The sequence below is a fragment of the Poecile atricapillus genome, chromosome Z (genome assembly GCF_030490865.1).
Source record: "Poecile atricapillus isolate bPoeAtr1 chromosome Z, bPoeAtr1.hap1, whole genome shotgun sequence".
NCBI classification, from domain to species: domain Eukaryota; kingdom Metazoa; phylum Chordata; class Aves; order Passeriformes; family Paridae; genus Poecile; species Poecile atricapillus.
Window position 1 is genome coordinate 42,766,348 of NC_081289.1, and position 13,241 is coordinate 42,779,588.

Consider the following 13,241-nt stretch of genomic DNA (forward strand, 5'->3'; position numbering starts at 1 on the left):
ACAAAATTCTAATTTCAAAATATTTTACCATAAGCATGGAAAGCAGAAACATTTTTAAACAAATGCACTTTCTATTAAAAATAATATGAAACAAGTGAAAACCCTGAGAAAAAAATATTTTGACAAAATACACTTTTTCATACCAACATCTCAACACTTCCTTAGTGAGAATTCTTTGTGTCTGGAAGTTGTTTCTGATATACATGGTGTAGGAGAGGGAAGAATGAAGCTCTGGTGTGTATAGCACTGTCAGACGTATTGGAATAACCTCAAAGGCCTATGAATGAAAATCCCAGTCAGACTGTCTCTACAGGAAATAGTCCATTCAAGGTCTGGATCCCTTTCAGAGAATTTGCTAGCAATATATATTAGCATTTATCAGTAAGCATTAAGCAAGTCTTACAGGTATGTTACCGTCTGTTTGTTAATGACCAGTACGAGATTTTTCCAGGGTCACTGCCTCCTTATTTGCCTTTCATGAATGCAGAGCCAGTCGATCTCTGGGGCATGATAATGCTTCATCTTGTGCAAAAGATACAGATTTATCACTCAGCTCTCCAAGGGAGTTGCAGCACGCTTGGGTTGTGATGGCTACTTTCTGACATCTAGAATTTAATGTGTGATAAGTTACTGTTTGCATGTATGATTGGAGGAGATTTTTTTGGTTTTCTTACATAAATTAATCTTTGATTTATCACCCAAAGGTTGGTTTATTTTCCAGGTCCATTTGGAAATATGTGGAGTCCAAAAATATTAAAGAATTCCTCAGTCTGGGTTCATTCCCCTAGGAATGTGCACTTCTAAATGAATGCAAGCAAACAGGAGACTGGAAAGCCATCCTGTCCTGCATGCAGGATTAGACATCAGTACAAATGAGTGTAGAACCTCACAGACACGTAGAAGAGTAAGTGGGTAGAGACCAGCTGGCTGTTTTTCTTGGTCTTTAGGGTGAGCAGGTAGTATCCGGTAGTATCTTTACACTGATCTATTTTCATCTTCTCGTCTGTCTAAACACACAAAGTTCAGATTTTGTTTGGTATAATGCTAATGACAGCAACTTTCTTCAGTACATCCTTCTCTCAGTGTCCTTAGCCACAGCCAAGGCCTGTGATTAATCAGAGAAAACAATGTCCAAAAGTTTGCACTGTCTACTGGATACTGTTTGGGTATCTATGTGGGAGAAAATTTAGCATTTTCCATGTTTTGAAATTAATTCTTTATTGAATTATGAGGATTTTAGTGTCTGACTGGTATCAGTTTTGACACTGCTGCTATAAATTAAAGTCAGAATTTTAAGCCATGACAATTCCTCCACACCTGCCCTGAATTTGTTAAGGCTTAAGATTAAGAGAACTGCTGCAGTGCATCACACTGCTGATTACCTGTGATGGTTTTACATCTACTGATATTTAGTAAAGGAAGCTGGAAAAGGCCAGCAAAGGATACTTCATGGCATCATAAGAAATTAAATCTCTCCAATTCCAGGCAGTGTTTGAGGAACATCTTTATCTTCAGGTTTCATAGAATCAAAGAATATTTTGGATTGGAAAGGACCTTTACAGGTCATCTAGTCCAACTGCCCTGCTATGGGCAGTGGCATCTTCAGCCAGATCAGGTTGTTCAGGGCTCTGTTCAACCTGACCTTGAATGTCCATCTGGACAGTCATTATGGAGCAGCCATCAACGACTTCCATGGATTTGTTCTAACCTTGGTTTTAACCTACATGTCCATTAAGCCACCATGACCTCCTTGTATCAGCACACTGCACAGTTGGGTGGAGAGATATGTTTGGTTTAAGTCTTGTTCTGTCCAGACAGCTCACTGAAGGCCTCTTGGTTTTTGATTGTGGCGAGAAGCAAATAATCATTTCCCACTCTCCTGGTTTTAGGATTTTCCTTTTTTGGCACCCATTAAAAAACACACAGTGGGGAACTTTGAATCTCTCACAGAGGAAGGCAAACACATAGAACACACTTTACTGAACACATCAGAGTTAATTTGTAAGCTTTTTCTTTATGGTTTCTGTGACATTAACAAAATCAGCCAAAGGAGCAGATTAGAACAAATTGTGTAGGAGGAACCATCTGGCAGCCAAGCAACATTGGACTGTATTTACCACAGTGTGGGCAAAGCACGCTTGCTGTGAAGCTTCAGAGAAATTGAGTTTCATGTGGTCATCTCTGGGCCAAACCTGGCCTCTGTGGTGTTTGCTACTACATCTCATTCATCTTTTGTCTTTGGGAATTCTGTTAAGCCTTGAAGCACCACAGAAAGTACAAAAGGCTTTCATTACAGATTGGTGAGTGTATTCCCTTAAGAAGGTTCTTGGCATCCTGTGGAATTAAGTGAATCACTGGCTACTCTGGCTGCTGCATAACTACTTATTGTTTTATTGAACAAGGGAGTAAAAAGTCACATAAAACCTTGCGTATTATAAATGACCAGGGTATAATTCAGACCTGCCTATGTGTGCATTAATTTACACATTGGTCCTTTTGGAAAAAATGTCAACTGAATAAATATAGCTAAGGCTGAGACTTGAACCACGAATGATTTTTATTATTTTTTGGTTAAATTCCACTCATCTTTTTTTCTCCCTTTCCTGGCATGTGAGTTTTTCAAGTGCAGAATGAAACCTTTTGCTAACAAGGGGAAAAAGAACTAGTACTACAGAAAAAAGCACATGCCTATTCCAAAGTCATTAAGAGCAACTTTTGGCACTTTCCATATATGGGACGTAAAGCTTTATGAACCCAGTCCTTAATCTCTAGGTTCTCTGACTGATTTATATGTTTACTTATGGTATTGTGTATTTTCTTCTGAAGAGCACAGTCAAGTCTCTTAAAATCTGTACGCAGGAGACCTTTATTATGTCAACGGAATAGCGTGAATTTCAAGAAAGTATTACAAGCTCCTTAGTACTTCAGCATCCCTTGAGACTTGGTTGGATATGTATTTTTTGGAAAAGCCCAATTTTAGTTTCTCTAACAGAAGCACATGTGTCCTACAGTTTGTCATGGACTTTTCTGGAGCCTCTCTGAGGGCCTGATCCCCAACAAACCAGCTGTGAGGTGCTAAGTGCCCACAGTGCCCATGGATATCCATGAGTCACCAGTGAGAGGTGTTGAGTATCTGCAACTCCCTCAGGAGGTGCTCAGCATTTCTTCAAAGGGTGGTCGAGAGAGACAGGGAGTACCCTAAACCCTGCAAGCGGAGGGGGGCCCTAAAGGAAAGAAAATTTGCTGAGGCTCCTTACATACCATTCTTCACAAATCCTGCTCCTGTGGAAGGAACAGGGAGTCCTTGTGCTCTAGGAGGCTGCACACCTGAAACACCTCTTGTGATACTCTCAGGACTGCCATTTAAAGGAAGAGGGGTTAAAAAGTCAGAGAGGTGCCTGCCAGGAGTCACCTCAGCAGGCAGGAGCGTTGCCTGCACTTCATCCCTGCACACAGTGTGTCTGCAGCTGTCAAGATCCTTCTGGAGGGCTCACAGCACCCTGGGGTGTGGGCCAGTTCTCCCAGCTCTGTGCTGTCCATGGACTTGCTGCACAGGAGGCCTCTGCTCCTTCATCCAAGTCATTAATGAAGAAGTTAAACAGTACTGGGCCCAGTATTGAATCTTGGGGGACACCACTTGTGACTGGCCTCCAACCAGACCCTGTGACACTGATTGCAACCATCTGGCACCTGCTGTTCAGCCAGTTCTCAATCCTCCTCACTGTCCACTCATCTAGTCCACACTTCCTGAGTTTGCCTGTAAGGATATTGTGAAAGATGCTGTCAAAAGCCTTGCTGAAGTTGAGGCAGACAATACTCACTGCTCTCCCCTCATTCATTCAGGGAGTTGTTTCATTGTAGAAGGTCATCAGGCTGGTCAAGCATGGTTTACCTTGAGTGAATCTGTGCTGACTGCTCCTAATCAACTTAAGGGTCAGCTTTTCTATAGCATGAGCTAAGTGTAGTGGGCTTATAGAAAGGCTTTCTATAAAGATGCAGTGAGAAGAAGGCAATAAGTGCGGGCTAGGATTTTGTTGGGTGGTGAGGTGATGGCATACTTCATACATGTATATGTAATCTAGGCAATATATAATGGCATGAACAGCCTGTATAGCTTACCAGCTACACAGTCACATGCGCATTATGCCCTTCCCCATGTATGACATAAAATAAGCCAATCATCCCAAAATTTACATAGGATCTGTAAATGAACTCTCCTTCCACTTAATGCAGCACTAGCTAGCATCACTGATATTTCAGTACACGAATGCTTAAGTGGGAAACCCTTCTTTTAAGTGGGAAAACCTTTAGGTCCTGTGAGCTCACCAGATAAGTAAACCTCGTGTGTATGCAATAGTGCAAGTTGCCTGTGAAAATCTGAGTTTTAGGTAATCTACTACATGTGCAAGATGTATTATTCATTTTTGTAAAGGCACACATTGCTATTATTCCCTTTTGCTTTGGTGGGATCAGGGTGTTCAGGCTGATTGCACGTTAATCTGTATGAAGCAAAGGGGAGAAGGCGATGCCGAGTTCTTAAGAAACTCCTGTTTTCTTCATGACTCCAAACCAAAATATTGCAGGCATATTTGCCTTTCAGAGATAATTATCAAGTTCTGCTTTTCAGAAAAACTACAGGAGAGGTTCTTGGTTCTGGAGATGAGATTTATATAGGGAGACTAGTTTCCTGGTTTGCAGCTACATCAGTGTTTCAAACTGGATCTAGATATTGCTTCTGAAGTGAATCTCTTAATAGCCACAGTTTTTCACACTTTGCATTGCCCTCTCAGAGTGTGCACACTGTATTCCTTTTGGATGAAGCTAAGCCAGGAAACAATCTCCAGAGGACCATCAAATGTGGTCCAACTGCTGATGGGCATCCAGAGGAGCAGACGAGAGTTAGTCTAAAATAAAAGATGGGGTTGTCAGGCCCTTTGCACATGACTTTGCATTACAGAGCTGCTCCTACTGCTCCATGTCATGTCTGATGTAGACATACAATCATAGAGTAATCAAGCTGGAAGGGACCCATCGGGATCGAGTCCAACTCCCGGCCCTTGGCAGGAAACCCGAAAAATCCCACCATGTCCCTGAGAGCATTGTTCAAACACTTCTTCAGCTCAGACCAGTTTGGTGTTGTGACCACTGACCTGGGGGGCCTGTTTCAGTGCCCAGCCACCCTCTGGGTGGAGAATCTTTTCCTGATATCCAACCTAAACCTCTCCTGGTTCAGCTTCATACTGTTTCCTTGAATTCTGTCCCTGGTTACAAGAGTGAAGAGATCAGTACCTGCCCATCTGCTTTTCCTTGTGAAGAAATTGAATGAGGTCTCCCCTCAGTCTCCTCCAGGATAAACAGACCAAGTGACCTCAGTGGCTCCTCATACAGTTTCTCCTCCAGACCCTTCACCATCCTCATGGGCCTCCTTTGGGCACTTTCCAATATCTTAATGTCTTTTTAATTTTGTGGCTTCCAAAACTGTCCCCAGCATTTGAGGTGAGGCTGCCCCAGTTCAGAGGAGACTGAGATGATCTCCTCCCTTGGCCAGGTTGGTGATGCCGCGCCTGATGCATCCCAGGACACACCTGGCCCTCCTGGCTGCCAGGGCACTGCTGACTCATGTTCAACTTGCCATTGACCAGGTCCCCCTGGTCCCTTTCCATGGTGCTGCTCTCCAGCATCTCCCTACCACTTGACAGTTATCAGGCAAGATGAATAAAGTACATCATTGATGTCTCCTCCTTCCTGCAATATAATCTGCTTAGGTTTTCCCCCTTTCATTGCTGTCCTTAAGCTACCTAGGTTGATGATTTACAGAATCTTTCCTTCAGGGCTCTTTCACAAACATGTTACTCAGTGTGTGAAATATGAGTGCATGGTATCAACTACAATCTAAATAGAAGAAGAGAGATGACACCATGTACGTACTACACTGTGACTCAGATCATCTTCTACAGACACAGCAAATGGTTTCTATGCCATCCTTGTTGTCCATGGATTATCTGAACCACAGTGGTGGAATGTCTCCTGTACTTTCAGCCATTTTCAGATGTTGCAGATAATGGTATGATTATTTGGTTCTACTAAAATTAATTTTCCAATGGAAAATTTACCTTTCCTCGTAAAGGTTTGTATCAGTTTTTTGTTTCCCACTTTTCTGTAATTTCTCTCTCTCTCTCCGTGTTTACTTGGGAGGTATTTTATCTCCTTAAGAAATACATATCCCATTTTTCCGGGGTAACAGCTGAAATGCTACCATTTCCAAGATGATACTGTAGCATTGTAAGCAAGGGCAGTATTTGTGAAGAGGACAGCCTTCCCTACGGGCATTTGAATATGTCTCCCGGGTGTCTCTCTGTATATCTCTGAAACAACAAATCAGTCTGAATTTCCCCATGTTTACTTATACAAATGTTGGCTCCATCTAATCTAACCTTCTCCTTGCCTCCCTCAAGTATCAGCCAGAGTCCTGAACAAATTAGTGCTCTCCTGGGTGTCTCAGGTACTGTGGTCACTGAAGCTGCCAGCTCAGCTTGGCTTTAGACAGCTATGAGTACAAAGGGAAAAGAAAGATTATGTTCATTCTGTGCAACAGTTGGTTAAAACAGAAACGTGCAGAGGATGCAACTAGGGGAGCTGCTGGAGAGGTTCCCCATTGTTAAGGAGTGGAAACAAGGTTAAGCCCAGAGAGATGCATCTGAGGGTAGAACATGATCGGAAGGAGTGACTATAGTTTTTATTGATAATACACATTTTAGTTTTCTTTCTCTTAGAATAGAAAGAATGCCTCATCTGCAGGAATAATCCACTCTTTTTGCTGAGATAAATGACTCAGGTTTCTTCCTCATGGTTCATTCCATTGTAAATACAATAAATGACTCAGACTCAGAATGTTTCATTTCCTGCAAATACAATTATTGCCTTGTAAAACAGAGTATCTCCTCCCATTATCCCTCTAGTGACAGAATAACAATCACTACAAGTACAGAAAACTCATCTTGGTCCAGCTGAGTTCAGTTGGAGAACAACTGGTTTAGATCTGCTCCTACTATTAAGGGAGGAATGTCTTTATTTGTATTACACATGATGATTACTTCCGATTATCTCGGCAGAGCTTTAAATAAACAGGGACTTTAGTGTCTGATTAAAGAAATAATGAGTTCTGAATTATTTCCTCCATGTGAGTGGAATTTAGGGAGATTCTTGATATGAACCAAGCCCCAAGAAGACAAGGTTATCCCCTTTTAAAAGGCATGTATGCGATTTCTCCAGCATCTACCTTGTCTGTCTCAGACGGTGTAAACCAACACTGCTTTTGTTGGCTTCAATGAAGCAGTGACAGTTTTCACCAAACGAGCCTCTGGCTCTGTTTTTTCTACCTTCCTATAAGAATTCTGTTTGCAAATGGGATGCTGCCTTGAATGTGCTTCCCAAAAAGGACACAGAAATGTCCCCACATGCATTTTGCTTCTACCCTGTGAAATATTTTGCCATTCTGAAGAAAAATCTCTCTGCTGAAGCTTCAGTTCTGTGATACTGCAGAGCTGTTTTCACACCATTTGTACCTTTTACTGTCAGATGGTTTTCCCTGCGTAAACACATGAGACATGCATACACATGCACTCAAGGCCAATCTTCAACCCCATAAAGAATCAACAGCAGTATTTTATCAACTTCCAAACTCTTTGTATGAGCAGCAGCAGTTAGAGATTTCCTCTACTGCTGACAGTCTACAATAGAAAGGAAGTTTTGAAAGATGCTAGCAGAGCAAAGGAGGAGCAGCACTATGCTTGCAATCTTGATGGACTTAACAGTGAGACTCAGGTTGTGGTGTTGACTGCCAGAGAGACTGAACAACAGCACAAGGAACTGAAAAAGTATCAAAGGTATTTCCCCCAAGACTAGCTACCCATGTTGCCATTGTAAGGGAGGGAAGGAAACTTCAGGCTCTCTGACAAAACCTGAAATAGGTCGCCAGAAGCAAGCAAACATCAGAAATCTTGACCTGCATGAGACTCCAAGAATTTCCATGTGCAAGAGAATAATGCGTTAAGGGAATTCACCAATATTACTTCAAATTTCCTCAGAAATTCCTCAGGAAAATAGAGCCTCAGTACATAACTAAAAGGAGATAGTAAATCTCACATGAAATATCCACTAGGGAGAAATGTGGAAGGAAGCTAGCACATTAGCACAGGGCCGAGAGCTAGGGGAGGGAGACAAAATCCAGCCCCTCAGTTTGTCTGTGCTGAGGTGGTCCAGGTCAACATACCATTCTCTAGTTGAAAGAGGATCTTTGTCCTGTTCTGGATGTTCCCCAGAATTGTAAAGGAGCTGAGAAAGGAGAAACTCTCCAGAGTCTTCTTTTCTGAGCTGTACCTTACAGCTGCTCTACAGGAGGTTGCTATTTGCCCAGCAGAGCCAGTAGATGAAATTCAGAGCTGCTTTGGTTACTGTGGAGAGGAGTCTGGCTCAATGTGCCATCACAGAGGCATGAGGTAGATGAGGTTTGTATAGGAACAGCTGAACTTCAAGTCTTAGTCTTAAGGATGTTCAAATGTCTCACTGGAAATCAGGAAATCAGCTTCCAAGTCACTTTGAAAAATCAGAATTCACCTTTTCCTTCATGTAGAAACCTTCCAAATGTTTATTCACATCTCAATCTTTTAAGTGCATATAAATATCACATGTTTTAGGCCTTTTGTATAGCTTAGAAATTATAGTAATAATTGGGGATTTTAACATCTATTTTTGTCATTTTGGTGAGATGTTTCTGAGAATATGTAGCTGGTAAAATTTTTCTATTCCAGCAGGGCAAGTGAGAAAGCTCTTCTTGCAGGACCTGAAATAAAAAACTGTCATATCAGCAGTGATGGAAAATCACCCTATGCTGTGCAGGGGATTGTCCCCATATGATTGTGACTTTAGTGTAGAAGAAGATCCATGATTTCCTCCTGCATTTAATTTGCAAAATTTAAATTCACAAACTTGGTAGCCCCTTAGGGGAGAAGCAAATCTTTCCACCCTTCATGCAGTGGTCCCTTTTCCCAAAACACACTTGGTATAAGTAATTTGCAGTCAAAGATTACAGACCTCAACACAACCTTTACCCTCTGTTGATGAAAGAAAGCAGCTATGTGTTAGTTCTGCCTGTTGTACGTTGGAATGACTGAATGCACTTTGTACAGCAGTATAAACCTCCTCTTCTGCGATACATTGTGGCTATACACTGGAAACTTGCACACTGCTCACATGAGCTGGAGCCTAGAAATCTAAGCTCATCTAAGAGGTCTTGGCAGGGGCACAGCTCCTTTTTTCTCATTTTTCCATGGAGCACAATGGTTTATCATCCACAAGATGAGTTAAAAGCCACAGCTGAGCATAAGCTTTCTCTTACCCTCCCAGGAGTAGATATTTCCTGCAGAGTTGACACTATTGTTCTGAGTAGTGACAGGGGAGGGCAGCTTGAAATGACCCTTCCCTTCAACCCCCTCACCTCTAGCCAAAGTTTGGCCGTCCTGCTGACCACAGGTTTGTAGAAAACCTGTGGTACGTGGGTGGAAGCATCCATACAATTTTTGTACACTGGCTGACTGAGAAACATCTCAGAGCAGGAGCCAGGACACCTTGTTCCCCCTGCCTCCCTACTTCACTGAGAAGGAAGCATGAGGCTGGATAGGGCTGAGAGGCTGAAGTGAGGACAGGAAGATGGGGAGGGGGAAGGAAGGGGGAAAGGGGCTGACAGAAGGAGTGGGGTGAAGAGCAGACAGAAACCAGAAAAAGGAAGGATTTTCATGTCTCCCTTTGACACACCAGCACAATTCATGAGAAAGGCAAGCTTTTGATAAGAAAAAGATTTTATTCTCCTTGGTGGCTTAAATATTTGCAGAGCCTTGAGATCAGAGAAACACTCTGGGTGCCATTACACATGCAGACAGCCATCACATTAAAGGCAGGAATAAGCACAGCAATATTACTCCAGTATTATTTTAGTCATGAACTAATCTGAACACTGCAGCGAGGGCTGGAGGGTTACAGATGGGATCAAGAGGTGGCTCATAAAACAATCTTGACCTTAGGAGCGGTTTCACACCCTGCGAGAGCTTGTGTGCATCTGTGGGAAAGCAGCCCCCACAGACCTCTCTGCTGTACCTCCACCAGATGTGAGAGCCCGTGGGCAGCATCTGGTGCTGCACAACTCCAAAACTGAGTGCACCAATGTTATATGAAAATCCACATTACACACTGCACACAATAAGTGAAAGCAGAGTGCTGCAGGATAGATGCAACATCAAAAACTAGGCTGCCAAAAAGTGTAATCTTCCTCCAGGAAATTTATTACTTGGAGGACTCTGTGCTATTCCCACAGGAAGACATTGGCTGCTGGTGGAGCCATGGGCCTGCCCCAGCTGCTCCAGCATGCAGCATGCAGGGTCAGGGTGCCAAGGCACCCCACAAGGGGGCAGAGGCAAAGCTGTGCTTCTGCTCTAGAGATCACAAGTGATTGCACACCTGCACATACAGATACCCCACTGACACTGTGCCACTACTCCCACCACCCTGGTAGTCATTTTCTTGCTTTGGATTATTTTTAAAGGACTCAGTGGATACATTTCCATGCTGGGCCACCCCTGCGAAATGGTACATGAGCTTGTGCTTTGTGCCCATGGAGAGAGGAGGGGTGCAACTGGGGGACTGATGGGACAAGCCCTCTGTCCCTGTTCCAATCACACTAAACAAAGGGTGTTTGTCCAAGGAAAAGGAAAATCAGCTCCCCCGCCCAGCTAGGGACCAGCTCCAGGTGGCGCAGAAGTGCAAACAGCATATACTCTTGCTTCTGTCTTTCTCATTTCTGTTTTTACTGATCTTACTTACACACACACACACACACATGCTATTTTTAACTTCCAAAAATAAGGGTGTAGGAATTTTTTTCCCTATTGGCTACAAGGTATGGTGAAATGACTTCATATATTGACTAGATTTTGCCTCCAAACATGTTGAAATATTTGTGCGAGGGTTGTGTATTGGGACCGTCAGAGTGCTGTACAGGTTGATGCAAGTGATATATACTGCTTGCCATGATACTGAGAATATTGGGATCCATCGACTGACCCAAGCACAGCTCAATGCACAAAGCACTTCTTATATCCAGCCCCGAGCAGCCCAGTCTCACGCAACAAAGGCTGGGAGTTCATTTAGCTCATTGCAATCTGCAGATTCACTCACAAATGTTTTCCAGCAGATGTGCAAGCCCCTTTAGAAATGGCACATGTGTAGATGGCTGCATTGTGAATAAACATGCTTTGCTTCATCACTTTTAACATACTTCTTAGAAACCCTTGGCTCCCAGGCTTAAAAAATACAGATCTTGGTTCCATGCAGAATTTCAGCGTATAAATGACTCCTCCTCAATGGCCATGATCGTCCTGAGTAAACGAGACTTAAACTCAGACAAAAAAGACTTTTCTTATTTCTCTTTTAATTGCAGTTGACAGGGGATATGAGCACTGTGCCACAGGGCCTGCCGTGGGGGTTTTAAACCTTGATTACACCCAGATGATTGGTACTGACCGAGCCAGCTTTGGGTGTGAGAGATGGCTGGCAGTGGGGCTGGACCATCCAGTAGCCATGGGATGATATGGGCCACCCTGTGACAGCCTCAGTCTTTGAAGGTTGTGACATGTACGTGGTGCTACAAGGCCGGGAAACATCAGGAAGCAGCTTTGGGAAGGTGGCTGCCTCCAGAGCCACCCCCTCTGTATGGTGATGGAGAGGATTGGTTTCAGACAGATAGTCCTTGACACCACATCTGTGTCAGTCATCTTGGCCAAACCACCAAGGCTTCTGGCTTTGGGGCAGTCTGTGTGTCTGTGCTCACAATGACATGGAGGCTGCTGGCAGGACCAGTCTCCTTGAAGGAGTGTGGGTCCAAGGCTGGGAGTAACCATGAATGATCCTTTTGTCCCCTTTCCCCCCTCCCCTTCCTCACACCAGCACATATATATCCTCAGGTGGCTAAGGACCAGGGTATAAATTTGACTTCTCCTTAGTCAAAACTTCCACTAATTTGATCATGGTTTTGCCAAGGAAGGAATAAATATGGAGCAGGGACTTTGGGGATTTGTGCTATAAAAGTGAGAGCTGGAGAAACCGAGACTGAAGCAAATATTTGAAGCAAGCGGTCACATCCAGGCATCCTGGCTCCCTTCTGTAGGTAATTCTGGCCAAGCCTCTACCCCTGGCTTCAACACCTTCCCCCATGTAGGGCAAAGATTATCAATTGCCAGTGGGAGACCTCTGACAATTGATAACAACAACATCCTGAGTTTCATGAAGGTCAAGTCAGCTCTGTCAGGCCAAGCCACAAAGGTTGAGAGCCAACTTCCTACTTCTGACCCTGTACACTCATGCTGTGCACAGCTCTTTGTCCTAAACCTCTGCAACACACTTATCAAGCATAGTCATACTAAGGCAAGCTGGAAATTTCACACTTCTGAATGCAAAATAGATCGATCCATACAATTCTCCCATTTGTGCAGGTGTATTTCACCTTGGTGCCGGCACACACATATTTCCAGGTACAGCATATATCCCTAACTTGTGAAAATTCAGGCACTTCTTGTCTGCTGCCTGAAAACTTGAGATTTGTCTTTTCCTTAAAAGCTTTCATGTCCAGTCTAGGAGGAGTTTAAATACCCAAAGGACTGGGGTTAAAACCAGCTGAATGATCCCCAAAGCAGTCTTAAAAATGAATTTCCTGTTCCCTCAGGTGTGGGGAAGTCCTTTACTTGCAGCTGGGCCAATGAATCGGGCACCTTATTTCTTTCCTTTTGCTATTAGCCAGTGTGTAATAAAACACCACAGACATCAAGCATGATTTAAATCTCCATTTCTACTTCTGTTCAACATGCATGTCTGTGTAAGGTATAGAATATTTTTCCTTGGTCTCTTTTCTGTTTCAATTTATCTCCCTCACTCAGGAGTTTGCTGGTGAATACAATGGTTTCAGACTGGAGAGAGCTGCAGCTAATTTTCTTATTCTGTTTGAATAAATGGCTGTTGACTCTTACAGAAGTAGGTTAGACTTTTCATGTGGTTGTAATATCCTCAAGTCCCAGCCACAGAGCTCCTAATGCTGGTTGCATAAAAAGTACACCTTTCATACATGGCTGTATTTGTCCTTGTTTAATGCTTTTTCTGCATATCCAACTCTAAAAATGCTTGGAAAGGTCCCATTG